We start from the raw sequence: 14,862 nt of genomic DNA, 5'->3' as shown, positions 1-14,862 counted from the left end.
TAGGTCACATAGTATATAAGTGGTGGACTTGATTGGAGCATGGGTGAGTCACAGATTTAAAGCTAGCTTAGATCTTTGTTTTATCTCAAGAGAAGTTTAAAACCATTCTTTCCTTCTTACACTGCTTTGCTTGCACATACAGACACTACTTACCCCATTAAAGTGACAGGAGGCCTGCTCATCAGTGTGAGTAGTCTTTACTCACACAAATAGTCCCATTTGTGTGTGTGTGTGTGTGTGTGTATACACGCGTGCATGCACACACGCACCCCCTAACCACACAGTGGGAGTAAGCTGCACCCCATGGAAGGGTGGTGTCTCTTCTCAGCCAGGAGCTCCACAAGGCATTTTGCTTCCTGGTGCTTCCACTGCGGCAACAAGATTCTGCCTTGCTCATCATAATACAGGGCTGTGCTTTCTGGGCACAACTGAGCCCTGAATGAAAGCAAAGGCAAAACATGAGTTAAAAATAAGGATAGTAAAATAGGATGGGGCAAATAACTACACATAAAATACAGGAGAAAATAGGAACAAAAAGTGTTGTGTCCCCTTGTTTCTATCCCTTTTTGAACTATGTCGTCATCACTTTAGGGCCCAATTCTGCCACAGATACTCACACTTAGTACTTTAAATCAAGGAGGCCACGCATGGGTCAAATGATGTCAAAATGAGGTCATAAGCTATTTGGGGCTATGCCCTGTGTTCTTACCTGCCTGCAATATACCAGTACACTTATGGGCACTATATAAATATCAATAAATCAGCTACACACTGCAGAGCTCCTTCTTAAATGGAGAGCATGTGTAAATAAGCACCTGGGAGGTGGAAAGTGCATGAAAATGAGTTTATGCTCTCTGGCCCATACTTCCCAATGCTTATTACCTTCAAAACATTTGTTTGCATCTATGCAGCCCTGGGAGTTATTCCAGCTTCTTTCCACAGCCATGGGAAGGGGGACAGACTCACTCTGAGGTCCGTATTTAAAAATCAAAAGAACTGAAAGATAACGGCCAATATTTTAAAAATGGTTTCTATATTTGTTTACTTAAAAATCTTTGGACTATTTGCCCCCATACATGTTTTTTTTAATGGATGTCTAGGATCAGCCAGGATTTGCTGTTCATGAGATATACTGAGATAGAATGTGATGTGCCTCTTATGCTCAAGGCACCACAAGGTATTACTTATAAATTACACAGAACTTTTCATCTTCACAGTGCTTTATGAACAATAACTTTTTAAGCCTCAACACCCTCATGAGGTAGATAAAGCCTCAACTCCATTTTACAGATGGAGAAAATTGTGGCAGAGAGGTTATGTGTATTATTTTTTATATTATGGGAGCACACAAAGGCTGTAACTGGGGCTGCACTGTTTTAGTGTCATGTTCATGGCACACACACAGTAGTTCGATAAAAACATAAATCCTCTTGCCGGAGAGTTACAGCATACCCCTACTTTATTATTTATAATTCAGAACAACACAGAAGAATCCAAAAACAGTCACACAAAGCAGGCTTCCCTCTAAAACAGAGTGACACACCCTTCTTTATTCTAAGTAGGCTGAAAATTCTCAGTTCCCTACAGTGCAAACAGGACCAGCAAAACCTTGAAATTTTAAAGTGATAGATCACAATTTAAACAGAGTTTTCAATATACCACAGTTAGGCCCTGTACGAACACATGGGAAAACATGAAGCCTTCCCCAAAGAGAATTCAGTCCAACCAAAGGGTGGGGAAAAGAGAAAAAAACAAGCAAAATGATCAGAATGACGATAGGCACATTTCTTGTTAGTTCCATGTCGTCCGTATAATATATCAAAGTTTATATATACACACACAATTTGGGTCAATGACTGGGAGGGGCATTTTTTGGGGTGGGGCGTTTGTGTATAGATATCAAATCTCCAAAATTATGTTAAGAATGTTAAAGTACCGAAAGCAAACACTGAAAAGTTGAGAGATGCCAGAAGAAAGGCTGCCCGTGCAATCTTAGTTCTGACCACTTGTGCCTATGCATTAGGATTCAGTCTTTAATTACAAGATCACATACTATTTTTTCCACAAAACCCCTAAATGGGTGGGCTCTGTTTATTCTCCTCATCCCAAGGGCGGCCCCTGGCCTTATTTAAGGCACACCATCCAATCCAAACTGCACAAATAATTTCCTCATGGGTGTTTCTACAGTATTTTCACAGTATCTAATTTTTAAAAAAAACTGAAAAAAAAAACAACCCCAGAAATCCCATCATGTGGAACCATAATGACCCACAACTTGGGTCATCAGCAGGGTTCAAACCTTTATATCCACAGCTCAGACCTCTAGCACTTGAGATAACAGAGCAACCTGCTAGAAGAAGCTTCTCCTCTACATCAGTGAGCTGCAACAGAAGGATAAGACATACACTTTGGCCGTGGATGTCACAGCCCAGGCATCCAGGAGGAAAAACTGCCGGGAAAGTCCTTCTCAGCTTCGGGTTGGGCATAATCAGTTGCTGTCGGGATGATGCATGCACAGTCTGGTCAGCCTATAGGATCTGTGAGGGGATGGACTGTGCTCGGTGCAGACTATGCTGTGGTAGTCAGTTCCAAACTGCCACCCAGGGAGGGTTCTAGGTGTGGGAGAGCAGGGCCGTTACCCGGGGCACCAATTTCCAGAGGGCACCATACCACTGGGGCTTTTTGGGAGAAAGGGGATGGGGATGGGCTCTGCTGTTGAGCAGGAGATAACAAAAGAAGCAAGGCCGCTCCTGCTCCCACCCCTTGGCTTGGGGTAGAGACCCCTCCTACCCACCTTTAGGGAGGAGGAGCTCACGCAGGAATCACCCTGATCAGTAACAAACACTTGGCTTTACTACCAGTCCTCAGGTCACAGATTGGGGCATCGCTTTCCTGTGGTGTTCTGGCGGATCTTCATGTGTGCTTGCAAAGGCCCCATTTCTGTTCCCCAGCCCAGAGTTCTAACTCTGAACCTGCTGGGTCCTTGGAGCAACAGCAGCAGCAGCTGATGCTGCCCAGATCTCACTCTCCAACACTGTGCATTCAGCCCCTGGTGGGACACCCCAGGAAAGCGTGCAACGTGAGGGTGGGATTTCCTGCCATCCTTCTATCCACCCAGAGCTCTGTGAGGGTGAAGAGGCCACTCCTGTTTGCTTGCCCCACCCAACCAAATCCTCAGAGGCAGGCTGTCACAGAATGCAGTGTGGGAGTTCAGCCCTTCTTACTTGGCTTCAGGTCTATTGGAAATAAGACCTGCTCTCCTAACCTTCTAGTTCAACTCCAGCTATCCTCCAATACCTATATCATATTCCACCTGGCCCTGGCACCAAGACCCCAAAGCGTCAGTTCTGCTCTTGCTCATGGAGTATAAGACAGGTACCGGCCCAGGGCCCCTGTTCCTTCCCCCCATAAGTCTCACCCTAAGCCATAAGGGCTTCTGATACTGCTCCTTGGGTAGCTCAATGGCAGTCTGCTACTGATGCAGTGCCACTGTGAGCCTCTCTGGCTGCCAACCCCATCTGGCTGGGCTACAGCCTCTTATCCCAACTGTTGGGGTCACCTATTTACACACAGCTGGAAAGGTAGCTACTCTGTCCCTTAGTGGTTGTGGCAGACTCTTGCTCTACAAGATGGAATCTTCAGAAGATTTAGCTGCCAAACTAACCAATCTCTATTGAGCATGTATGTGTCAACTGAGATTTTGAGAAGCTCATAATGTGGACAAATTTTCATATAGATAGCAAAAAGCACATCCCTACCACCAGAGCCATTCCCTGGCACCTTGCTCCAAAGCATGCTGGTGCTGGAGCTTCTTCATGAAACAATTGTAAGATTTTCTTTTTTTAAAACCTGGGTAAAACATTGTTTCCTAAAGATCATTCTCAGAATGATCTTAACAATTGTAGGAGAAATTAAAAAAAAAAAAAAAAAAAGTCCTGCTTGACGCGGACATCTGATGTGGAAAATTTCAATCCCAACTGTTAAACTTTAGCAAAGCTACAAACAACGGAAAACAAGAGATGTGTTGGGCAATCTTAGCTTCAATCAGAGCAGTTTCCACTTCCCTTCTCATATATGAGATTCCCTTGGTACAATAGGAAAAAACATACTACAAGCAAAACTGGTGACAAATGTTGGCCTGATTTTAATCCTTACTAGAACAAAATGGTCCCCAGACATAAACATGTCTAAATAGACATATTTTGCCATCTGCAGTTTTTATTTTTTGTTTGTACCTAAAATAGTGTCCTTTAACTGAAAATTGGTAAGAAAGCTCAATGCATATGTATCCAACATAAAATATATTTGCCAGATTATACAGTACAGATATTACTCGCAAATGAGAGACCGAGAGAGAGAAAAAATATTAGTGGTATGTAGGGCTTTTAGTCCTTCCTAAACTAACAATATTCAAGTACTCCTGACACTTAGTGACACCTAGTGGTGTTTCCTTTCCTGGGGAATGAAAATAAAGTCCGTAATTATCTTTTTTAATGTTAGACTTCTTAAAAGGAACTAGTCCTTCTAGGATTATAAGGCACTGTTTCTTCTTCCACCTGACTCTCTACCCCTCCTTCCCTGGCCTCCAATAGGCAGATATTAGGGGAAAATTTTAATCTGTAAGAGCTAAGAACTAAAAGCAAATACCTTAGAAACCTAGAAAGAATGATTTCCCTAAAACAATTTTTTTAGAAAAAAAAGTTGCCCAACATGAGGCTTCCTGCCTCTCTGACAGTGAAGTTCAACTAACCACAGAGGGACTGTGCAGAGATCCTCACTTTAACTTTGTTAAGGGCCTGAGCAAGTCTTGGTCCATGTCCCTAAAAAAGCTAATATAAAACAACATTTTGCTCTCGAGGTCTCTCTCCTTACAGCAGTGTGTTTTATTTTCTTCTGATATTTCTAATAAATGTGAGTCTTTTGTACTGTCACTCCCCATCGCTATCTGTCCCAGTGTATGTCTTACTACATTTGGTTTAATTGTATTATGCTGAAAATGCATGTTCTCTATTAAAATGAAGGATCTTTGCCAACAGGTGTCACTATAATATGATAAATTCAAAATGAACCTGAGTTCGTCTGATATGCAAGGAATTCTGACAGAAAAAGTTAAAAATATTCACCCCTACACATTTACACATCAGGTGAAACTCACCTTGTGCAAAGGGACAGCACAAGGCATATATTACTTAAAGCCCATTCAGTTCCTCAGATTTGGGTGTAAGTGGGTTGCACATCTCTTGTGCTGGTCCTCTTCACAAGAATGACTTTCACCCCCAGGAATTTGTTATCTAGGGGTTGTAGGGGATCCTTACACATTTTTGTTTAACTTTGTGTTGTCAGCAACTGAGGAAAAGCTATTGGCTGCCTGAATAAAAGGACTATACTCAAAGAAGTCGGACAGCTGGTTTACACTACAACATATGGCAACAAGATGGAGCCAAACTCACAAGAACAAAAAAGAAAAATAGGTCTGGAAGTCATCTGTAGATAAGGCCTAGACACCCCTACAAATACAAGGGAAATGGCTGCAACATTTGGGACATTTCACCATTTAATTAGCAACACAAAACTTGGGGGAACACTGCAAAATATTATCTTATTTATTCGTTGCTAGTGATATTACAGATGAAGGTAAGAAGAAAATCATCATACTCAGCAGCACAGGGGCCAAGACTTACAGTTTAACAAGAGACCTGTTAAGCACTGAAAAGCCTGGAGATGGAGCTAGTAAATCTGGTAAAACATTTCAACCGAACACCCAGTGAAGCAGTAAGATAATTTAAGTTTAGCTCTTGGTTGAAGAAATCCAGGGACACTGTAGAAGAATTTGTGACAGAACTGAGGAAGTTCTCTTAAGATTGTAATTATGGTTAACTCTGACACAGATGCTAAGACCTAGATTAGTTTGAGCATTAATGATTGATGACAAAATGCAAAGGAGATTACTGTCTGAAACACAGTTATCATTTGAAACAGCTTGGAAATTGATCCAGGCTATGGAATCGTCAAATAAAAATGTATAGGATTGTGATGGGTGGCGCTCACTGGTACTGTCCCCTAGTGGTTAGGGTACTAGGTCTCTACTCGCCCCACCTTCAATGTCTCTCACTGACCACTGACACATCCCATGGCAGTCTGCCTTTTGGTGGGTGTCAACCTGACCCTCCAGTCAGGTCACCAGTTAGCTGTATCCCTCTCCAGGGTAATAGAGTCCCAAGAAAGACAGTGGGTCCATACCCTTTCAAAGGTGGGGAACAGGGAAGGACCTTCAGTCTGTTTAGGAATCCCTGTTCGGTCCCAGCCATGGGATTTGCAAAGTATTTACCCTCTGTGGGTTTGCACATGAGAGAGTCTGGAAGAGAGAGTTTTCATACCCTCCATAACAAGGTGATTGTTAGGGGAGCCTGGACCCCCCTGGGCTCTGGCCCAGGGCCGCACGAGAAGCAACAATGTCCAGCACCAGGAGTGCCTTTAGGCTACCTCCCTTGGCTACTCACTACCTTCTCAAAGTCTTACAGTTTGATGCAATAGCAAAGAAAAGGAGAATAACTCGGCCTTTAGCCCCTCTGGGCTCAGTGGAAGGCTTTTTCCTCCCAGGGAAAGATTTTTGAGGCATCCTTCTTCAGGAACTCTCAGGGTATGTCTCTCTCCCTGCCCTGTCAGGCCTCTCTTCCTCCTTCTTCAGTTTTGTGGCATAGCAGACCCATTTCCTGAATCTATGCCACGCACTATACTTTGTATCTTTTTCATGATTTAGGGTAATCTACACTGCAATTAAAAACACAACCGCAGGCCCTTGCCAGCTGACTCAGGCTCAAGGACCCTGTGAGATGAGAGAGTCCCAGAGCTCAGGCTGCAGACCAAGCCAGAACATCTACACCTCATTTAAACAGCCACACAGCCCGAGCCCCATAATCCTGAATCAACTGGCACCAGCCAGCTGCAGGTGTCTAACAGAGGTTTATACATACCATTAGAGTTTCACACTTTTCCCAGTTTTCCTGAAGAACTGTAGAAGAGCTTTTTCTCCTGGGCCCCATTTTCCTTGTATTCTTGATAGACGTTGCAAAAAAAGTTTTGTTAGTTTAAGGCCTCTGAGTTTTCTATATAAATTCTTCCTTTCCCAGGTACAGTCTTTACAGTCCCAAAGGATATGCTCTATCATTTCCTGGACCATATGTGTTACATATAATCCATCTTTGTGCATATTATTTAGAAATAAATTACTATTTAATCCACAATGCCCTATTAGAATTCTAAATAAAGCCACTTGGCTTTTCCTCACCGGGCCTTAGATCATATCAACTTTGTCAACTGGTGGGCATAAGTCTCAAAAATGTTTCCCCTTTGTTTTTTTGCCTCCTGCCATTCCTTCCTTAACTCATTTTGATTAGATATTTAAATTCCAGTTTTCTTAAGGGGATTCCTAGGTCAACTTATTATGATTAATAGCACTTTTTGCCTGTTTGTCTGTGGAACTGGGCGCAACTCACCAGCAGCGCCTCCTGCTGGTCGTTTTGAAATGTTCTTTAACATGTACATCTACATTTTGACACCTAAATAAGTGGCCTGGTTTTCAGAGGTGTTGAATACATTGAATACAAATGATAAATCAGTTGGAGTTGTAAGTGCTCTGCAGACATATCTAATTTTGGATGTAAATGTCTGGTTTTAAGCAGCCATATTTGAAAAAATTGGCATAGTTAAAACCAAACTGTGCTGTGTCAGCCAAGCTGTAGGAAGTTCTGTTGTGGAGTTCTGATCCTTGTGTGATGAGTTATTTTAACTTCTGTAGTGGTTTTGTGTTTTTTCTGTTGTAACGTTTTGAAGTCTACATGTCTGGGAACTTAGATAATATAATGATTACGGTTTACATGACTGATTCAGTGATATATGTCAGCCACATCATGGACTTTGATTTCCATCCTAATACTTTCATTGTGAAATCTGTCTCAATATAAATCTGTCTCAATATAATTCCACTTACGGTGCAAAGACATCTCATTCAAACTTCTGTAGAAAATGAGCCTGCCATTTCTTTATTGCCCATGTTTCTGCACCATACAGCATTGCAAGGAACATCATTATTCTGTACAGTTAGGCTTTTCATCTCAGTGGCATACACTAGTCATACAACCCCTGAGACATTATTCCTGTCAGGATCGAGGCCCTCTGCTGCACCTGCTTAGCACTTCTGTTGCCCTAACAAAACCAGCTAGACTGCCTAATGGACCACCCAGCTTGATTGGCTAAGGAAGCCAGCAGGCCAGTTCTTAAACCTAGCAGCAGCAGTAGTTCACTGGCTGCTCAACACACCCGCCCATGAAGTCTCTGCCTCCTTTTGCTCATCTCTCCATGCCCTGCTCCTGCTCTACTCCTCCACAGCTCCAGCCCAGATCCTGCCCTGCACCCAGCCTTGTTCCCATTCTGTTCCAGCCTTGCTCCTGCCTTCCCTGACACCTAGTTTCAACCTTTGGCTGTGATACCTGAGTCTGCCTCTGCCTCAACCGTTGGCTCTGGCATTCAGACTCAGACCACTAGGCCTGACCACCTATGACCCGATCTGCTGACAATTCCATGCTCTTCCAGCACTCCCCAGTCTGGATTGTATCTTATCTTCAAGCTCATTGTCTTCCGTGACCCAGGTGCCAAGGTACTACAGTTTGATTTAGTCTCACTCCATTAATCTCTATGACCAATTTCCCTTTGGCACAAACCCACACAGCCTCAGTCTTAGTCATGCTCATTTTCATCCCATGCCAGTTTAGCTGGTCATACCACTGGTTTACTATTTCGCCTAAGTCTGCTTTTGAGGGTGCCCTTGTTGCTATGTCATCTGCATATAGCAGCTTCTCACCTTTTCCCATTGGGATCTTCCTGTAGACATAGTCCATCAGTATCATAAACAACAATGGATTTAGGGCCAACCTGGTGCAATACAACTTTCACTTCAAAGGGATTTGTCATTCCAAAACATATTCACATCACTGGTTTAGGGGATGTATATAGGGCAGTCACCATAGTTATTAAATCCTCAGACATTCCCTATTTCCTCAGCACTGGTGTGAGCAGCCTTTCATCCACTTTATCATATGTCTTTTCTAAGCCTATAAAAGCCCAGAAGTTATGCTGTTGAGATTCTAGCTGCTTTTCTATCACTTGCCAAATTACAAACATGTCATCTGTGGTTCCTCATCTTTTCCTAAAGTCGAACTGGTCTTGCTCAAGAAGGGCTTCCACCATTCTTCTAATCCTAACTATGTGCCACTATTTTCATCCCATGCAACAATAGCTTTATCTCTCAATAGTTTCATGGATGCTTCCCTTCTTATGTACTGGGACCGGGATAGACTTGCACCAATCTTCAGGAATTTTCTTGTCTCACTGTATGGTTTTAACAACTCTGCACATCTGCCTTGCCGTTCTTAATTTCCTGGACTGCCTTTCTCACCTCCTCTTCTGTTTATGTCAGGTTCAGGCACCTCATTAGGATCTCATTTTGGCAAATCCAGTCTAAAGGGGTTTATCTCATATAAGAGGCTCTCAAGTATTGTTTCTCTCTCTCCTTCAGTTGTTCAGGTATTCATAACAGTCTCTCCTGAACATTATTTACAAGTGGTGTTACCATCCTTCCCTTTGTGTCTCATTTTTGCAATGCTATAGATCTTTTTGCCAGCCAGCTGTGAGTCATTTACATGCTCAGCACACAAATCATCTAGGATACTCTTTGAGCTTCTTCACAGCCCACATGGCAACTTGCTTTGCTTCTTTCTTGTCATTTTCATTCACACTCAAAAATAAATGAATCTGTTTTTTTTAAACACAGGATTTTCTTGTTTCATTTCGCTACTGGTATTTCATCAGTTCACAACCCCTCTTCTCTTTCCCTTGGCTTTCCTCATCTGCATCAACCACAATCTGTGTTCTTTTGAGGTGGTTCCACTCTTCTTCTGCTGCTGCCAAATTTGTTTTTGGATACTTATCCTGTACTGCTTACACAACTCTGTGCCACATTTCCCCATAACTTCCAATACTTACATTTTTTTTAAGCTTAGTTTTACCCTTGTCCAACACTGTACCACAATCTTTGCAACGAGAGGTTTGTGTTGCACTGTTAGCATCTCACTAGGTATCACTTGCAGTGCATAACTCCACTGAGTCCTTTGAGATTCCTTCATGAACATCAGATCAATCTGGCTTTTGTTTCCACCATTGATGATCATAGAATCATAGAATATCAGGGTTGGAAGGGACCTCAAGAGGTCATCTAGTCCAATCCCCTGCTCAAAGCAGGAACAATCCCCCAACTAAATCATCCCAGCCAGGGTTTCGTCAAGCCTGACCTTAAAAACTTCTAAGGAAGGAGATTCCACCACCTCCCTAAGTAAAGCATTCCAGTGTTTCACCACCCTCCTAGTGAAAAAGTTTTTCCTAATATCCAACCTAAACCTCCCCCACTGCAACTTAGACCATTACTCCTCGTTCTGTCATCTGCTACCACCGAGAACAGTCTAGATCCATCCTCTTTGGAACCCCCTTTCAGGTAGTTGAAAGCAGCTATCAAATCCCCCCTCATTCTTCTCTTCCGCAGACTAAACAATCCCAGTTCCCTCAGCCTCTCCTCATAAGTCATGTGCTCCAGTCCCCTAATCATTTTTGTTGCCCTGCGCTGGACTCTCTCCAATTTTTCCACATGCTTCTTGTAGTGTGGGGCCCAAAACTGTACACAGTACTCCAGATGAGGCCTCACCAATGTCGAATAGAGGGGAACGATCATGTCCCTAGATCTGCTGGCAATGCCCTACTTATACATCCCAAAATGCCATTGGCCTTCTTGGCAACAAGGGCACACTGTTGACTCATATCCAGCTTCTCGTCCACTGTAACCCCTAGGTCCTTTTCTGCAGAACTGCTGCTTGGCCATTTGGTCCCTAGTCTGTAGCGGTGCATGGGATTCTTCTGTCCTAAGTGCAGGACTCTGCACTTGTCCTTGTTGAACCTCCTCAGATTTCTTTTGGCCCAATCCTTTAATTTGTCTAGGGCCCTCTGTATCCTATCCCTACCCTCCAGTGTATCTAACACTCCTCCCAGTTTAGTGTCATCTGCAAACTTGCTGAGGGTACAATCCACACCATCCTCCAGATCATTAATGAAGATATTGAACAAAACCGGCCCGAGGACCGACCCTTGGGGAACTCTACTTGATACCGGCTGCCAGCTAGACATCAAACCATTGATCACTACCCGTTGAGCCCGAAAATCTAGCCAGCTTTCTATCCACCTTATAGTCCATTCATCCAGCCCATACTTCTTTAACTTGCTGGCAAGTTGATTGATGTATGTAACCAAATGAGTCACCCTCTTTTGGAACTATGTATTGGCTATCATCCATTGTTTTGCAATACACATGACTAGTAGTGCTTTCCCTTTCTCATTCATAGTTGCCTAGGCTGCATTTTCCTAAAACACATTTCATACCCGCCCCCCCCTCCGCCCCCAGTTCTTGCCTGTGTGCGCATTCAGATCACCCAGCACCACCAGGGGCTGCTGTGTCTGCTAGTGCCTGCAAGACTTGGTGGAGACTCTCCTCTTCTTCATTACATCCTTCTTGAGGTGCATGTACTGATATCACAGACACAATGCACTCTTTAACTTGGACTTGTATAGCCATCACTCGCTCACTTAATCTAACAACTTCAGACACCATCTTCCTCAGTAATTCTCATTACCACCTAACTCCATTATGCCCTCTTTTGTCACCTATATAGACGAGTTTGCAATCTAAGCCCAACACCTTTGTTGCATACCTAGTGCTTTGTGTTTCCTGAAGACACAGAATATCAGTCGTATCAGCTACTTCCATACCTTTGCCCATCAAACTGGACTCATTTCAGTGTTGCTACCTTTATGATATTGGTCTTCTTTGGCTGTGCAGGTCACTGCTTTTCATTTGACTCTTTGCTCTGACTGCTAGTTCCCCAACCCTCTACAGGACAGTTCAGAGACCAGCTGCCAGAAATCCTATAGGCCTGGGGCTGCCAGACTTGAGGCGGGCCAGCTTATGGCATGGGGTGAAATGTCTTTCCACTATTAGCAGTAGTCCTTGGGGAGAAGTATACAGGCCAGTCTCCCCCTTCTTATAACTGGTGTCTATTACTGCCCTTTGGAAACCTGCCACAAAAAGAAGAAAATGGTTTGTACTGATGTGGGAGAGACCAAGTGGGTGAGGTAATATCTTTTATTGGACCAACTGGTACAGGATCCATCTTGTCTCTCTAATATCCTGGGACTGAAACAGCTAGAACTACACTGCACTGATGTAGTCACCTTGAGCCAATAAGAACTGCAGTGTATTGGTTAATGCCCTGGTATTTTATTCTATTTAAACTAACTATTTTACAACAAATGTTTCAGTGGTCATACAATCACAAATTAGAGATGGAAAGGAATTATTACATCTACATTCTACTAATTAATTCTATCCTTGGGTGCCTTTTCTAATCTATTTAATCTGTCAAGAGCAATCAGGAGTCCAAAAGCACTGCTGCAAGGGGTGTAGAAAGAGGAGTTCTATAGATAAAAGTGAATGTCTGACCAGTGTGGAGTATTAAGAAAACAACTTGAATGTTTGAAGCAGCATTAATTCTTCCTGGGCCCTTCTGTGGCTGCTACTTTGAATTGTGGGGGGACATATCCATTAGCAGCATGGCTCCTCTATTTAGCAGCTGTAGTTTACTTTTTAATGTAAATCCATTTTATGGATACTATACAAGAATGGAATCAAGCATTCAAAACTAACAGGTTTCAGAGTAGCAGCCGTGTTAGTCTGTATTCGCAAAAAGAAAAGGAGTACTAGTTGCACCTTAGAGACTAACTAATTTATTTGAGCGAGCTGTAGCTCATGAAAGCTTATGCTCAAATAAATTAGTTAGTCTCTAAGGTGCCACTAGTACTCCTTTTCTTTTTGTCAAAACTAACAAGCTCTGTTGCTATAATTTAGTAAAGGCTTCTATTTTCATAGCGAAGAATACAAAAAGAAAACTCTCTCAGTATGACTAAGGCCAAGTTTTAGGCTAGTGTGAAATTCAGTTCTAGCCCCAGTAAAATATTTTTATAGCAGCAATGCTGACAACCTCTTAATCATTACCCTGAGCACTTTGTGGTCCAAACTGGTGTAAAACAGGGTTATGTACTGACACCCACCCTTTTCTCCATTTTCTTAGCAGCTATGAAAATGTTAATCCAAGACCGTTTGCCAATATTGGACTGGTGGTAATTTCTTCATCCTTTCTCATCTCCGTGGCAGAACTAAAGTAATATCGGCAACAATAACTGAACTCCAGTATGTAGATGATTGAGCTGTAGTTGCACACTCAAACAGCCCTTAATTGCTTCTCTGAAGCTTACAAAAGCCTAGGGCTAACTCTGAACATCAACAAAACAAAAGTTCTCCCGGTCAATCATCAGGCCCAGCAAGGAAGATCACATTGACAAAGAAGAACTGGAACATGTAGAATACTTTGTCTATCTTGGCAGCCATCTCTCACAGAGGGCAGACATAGATGTTGAGATTCAGCACAGAATCTGCTGTGCCAGCCTTGCCTTTGGCAGACTGTCTGGCCGTGTGTTCAGCAATCACAACATCAGAACACACACTAGACTTTTAGTTTATAAAGCACTGGTAATCCCAACTGTCCCCTGTGGCTGTGAGACTTGTGTGACGTATAGAAAACATCTGAAAAACCTGGAACGCCAGCATCAGCACTTTCTTTGGAAGATCCTCAACATTAACTGGGAGGATCACCACACTAATGCCAGTGTCCCCACAGAGGCCAATATCTTCAGTGTTGAGGCCCTGATTATCCAGCACCAGCTGAGGTGGAGTGGGGACTGTGTGCGCATGCCTGATGTATGCTTACCAAAACAACTGCTGTACGCCCAACTCACCAAAGGAGAAAAGAATCGGGGAGGCCAAAAGAAACACTTTAAAGACATCCTCAAGGTAAACATCAAGAGATATGGCAATGACACCACACACTGGGAGACAGTAGCCCAGGACAGGGATAAGTGGCAAAAACTTGTCAGAGTGGCAACGTCCATTTCTGAGGAAAATCACCTTGCCCTGGTCACAGGGGTGAAAGGAACATTAAGCGCTTACGAGTACGGGGGCCCGGCTCTGGGCCCCTAGAAGGGGTGGAGCCTCGGGTGGAAGGGGCAGGGCTGGGGGCCAGCCTCCCCCAGCCAGCCCATGCGTGCTGCCCAGCCTGCGCCGCCACGGGCTCTGGTGGTGATTTAAAGGGCCCGGAGCTTTGGCTGCTGCCGTGGTAGCACTTTAACGTCGGCTGTGTATGGGTGGGTACGGGCGGCCACTTCTTACCAGCACACCGTACCAGCCCACATTCACCCCTGCCTGGTCACAGAAAAAATGCCAGAAAAGAAAAGACAGACAACTGTCATGCAGCAATTGTGGCCCAACCCTGACTTCCAACACCACCTGCAATGTCTGCTAATGAGCCTGTGGAGCCGCAAGGATCGGACTCCTCACTCATCAAAGGACCTTTAAAAAACAAACACCTGTGAAAGAGATCGTCCTCGAGGGATCGCCGACACACACCCTGTTAGGAAACACTGCCATATTAGAATCAAATCTTTTAGCTTTCAGGTTTCCTTTTTGATTTTTACAGAATGTATGACAGGTGATGTGAGATAGCACACTACTGAGTCTGGCTTTTGTCTTTCGATCTGTGAAGATAAGTTTCTTTGAGGGGAACAGAAGATAAAAAACTGCATCCTGTAGCAGTTAAATTTCTTCTAGTCTACACTGTAATTTTCACTTGTTAAATTACTTTTTATGAAAGC

General features: G+C 43.4%; 1 long non-coding RNA gene across 1 annotated transcript; it reads right to left on the bottom strand.

The window, feature by feature from the left end:
- Positions 1-5,580: 5,580 nt before the first annotated feature.
- Positions 5,581-14,399, bottom strand: LOC122465795. Its single transcript, XR_006290849.1, has 3 exons — positions 14,389-14,399; positions 6,975-7,055; positions 5,581-5,818 (listed from the first exon to the last, which is right to left on the bottom strand). It is a non-coding gene; the product is annotated as an uncharacterized LOC122465795 (long non-coding RNA).
- Between the last annotated feature and the right edge of the window lie 463 nt (positions 14,400-14,862).

This window comes from Chelonia mydas, chromosome 5 (assembly GCF_015237465.2).
Source record: "Chelonia mydas isolate rCheMyd1 chromosome 5, rCheMyd1.pri.v2, whole genome shotgun sequence".
In the NCBI taxonomy this organism is placed as follows: Eukaryota; Metazoa; Chordata; order Testudines; family Cheloniidae; genus Chelonia; species Chelonia mydas.
Note: the sequence above shows the minus strand (reverse complement) of the source record. Positions and strands in the feature narration are given on the sequence as shown.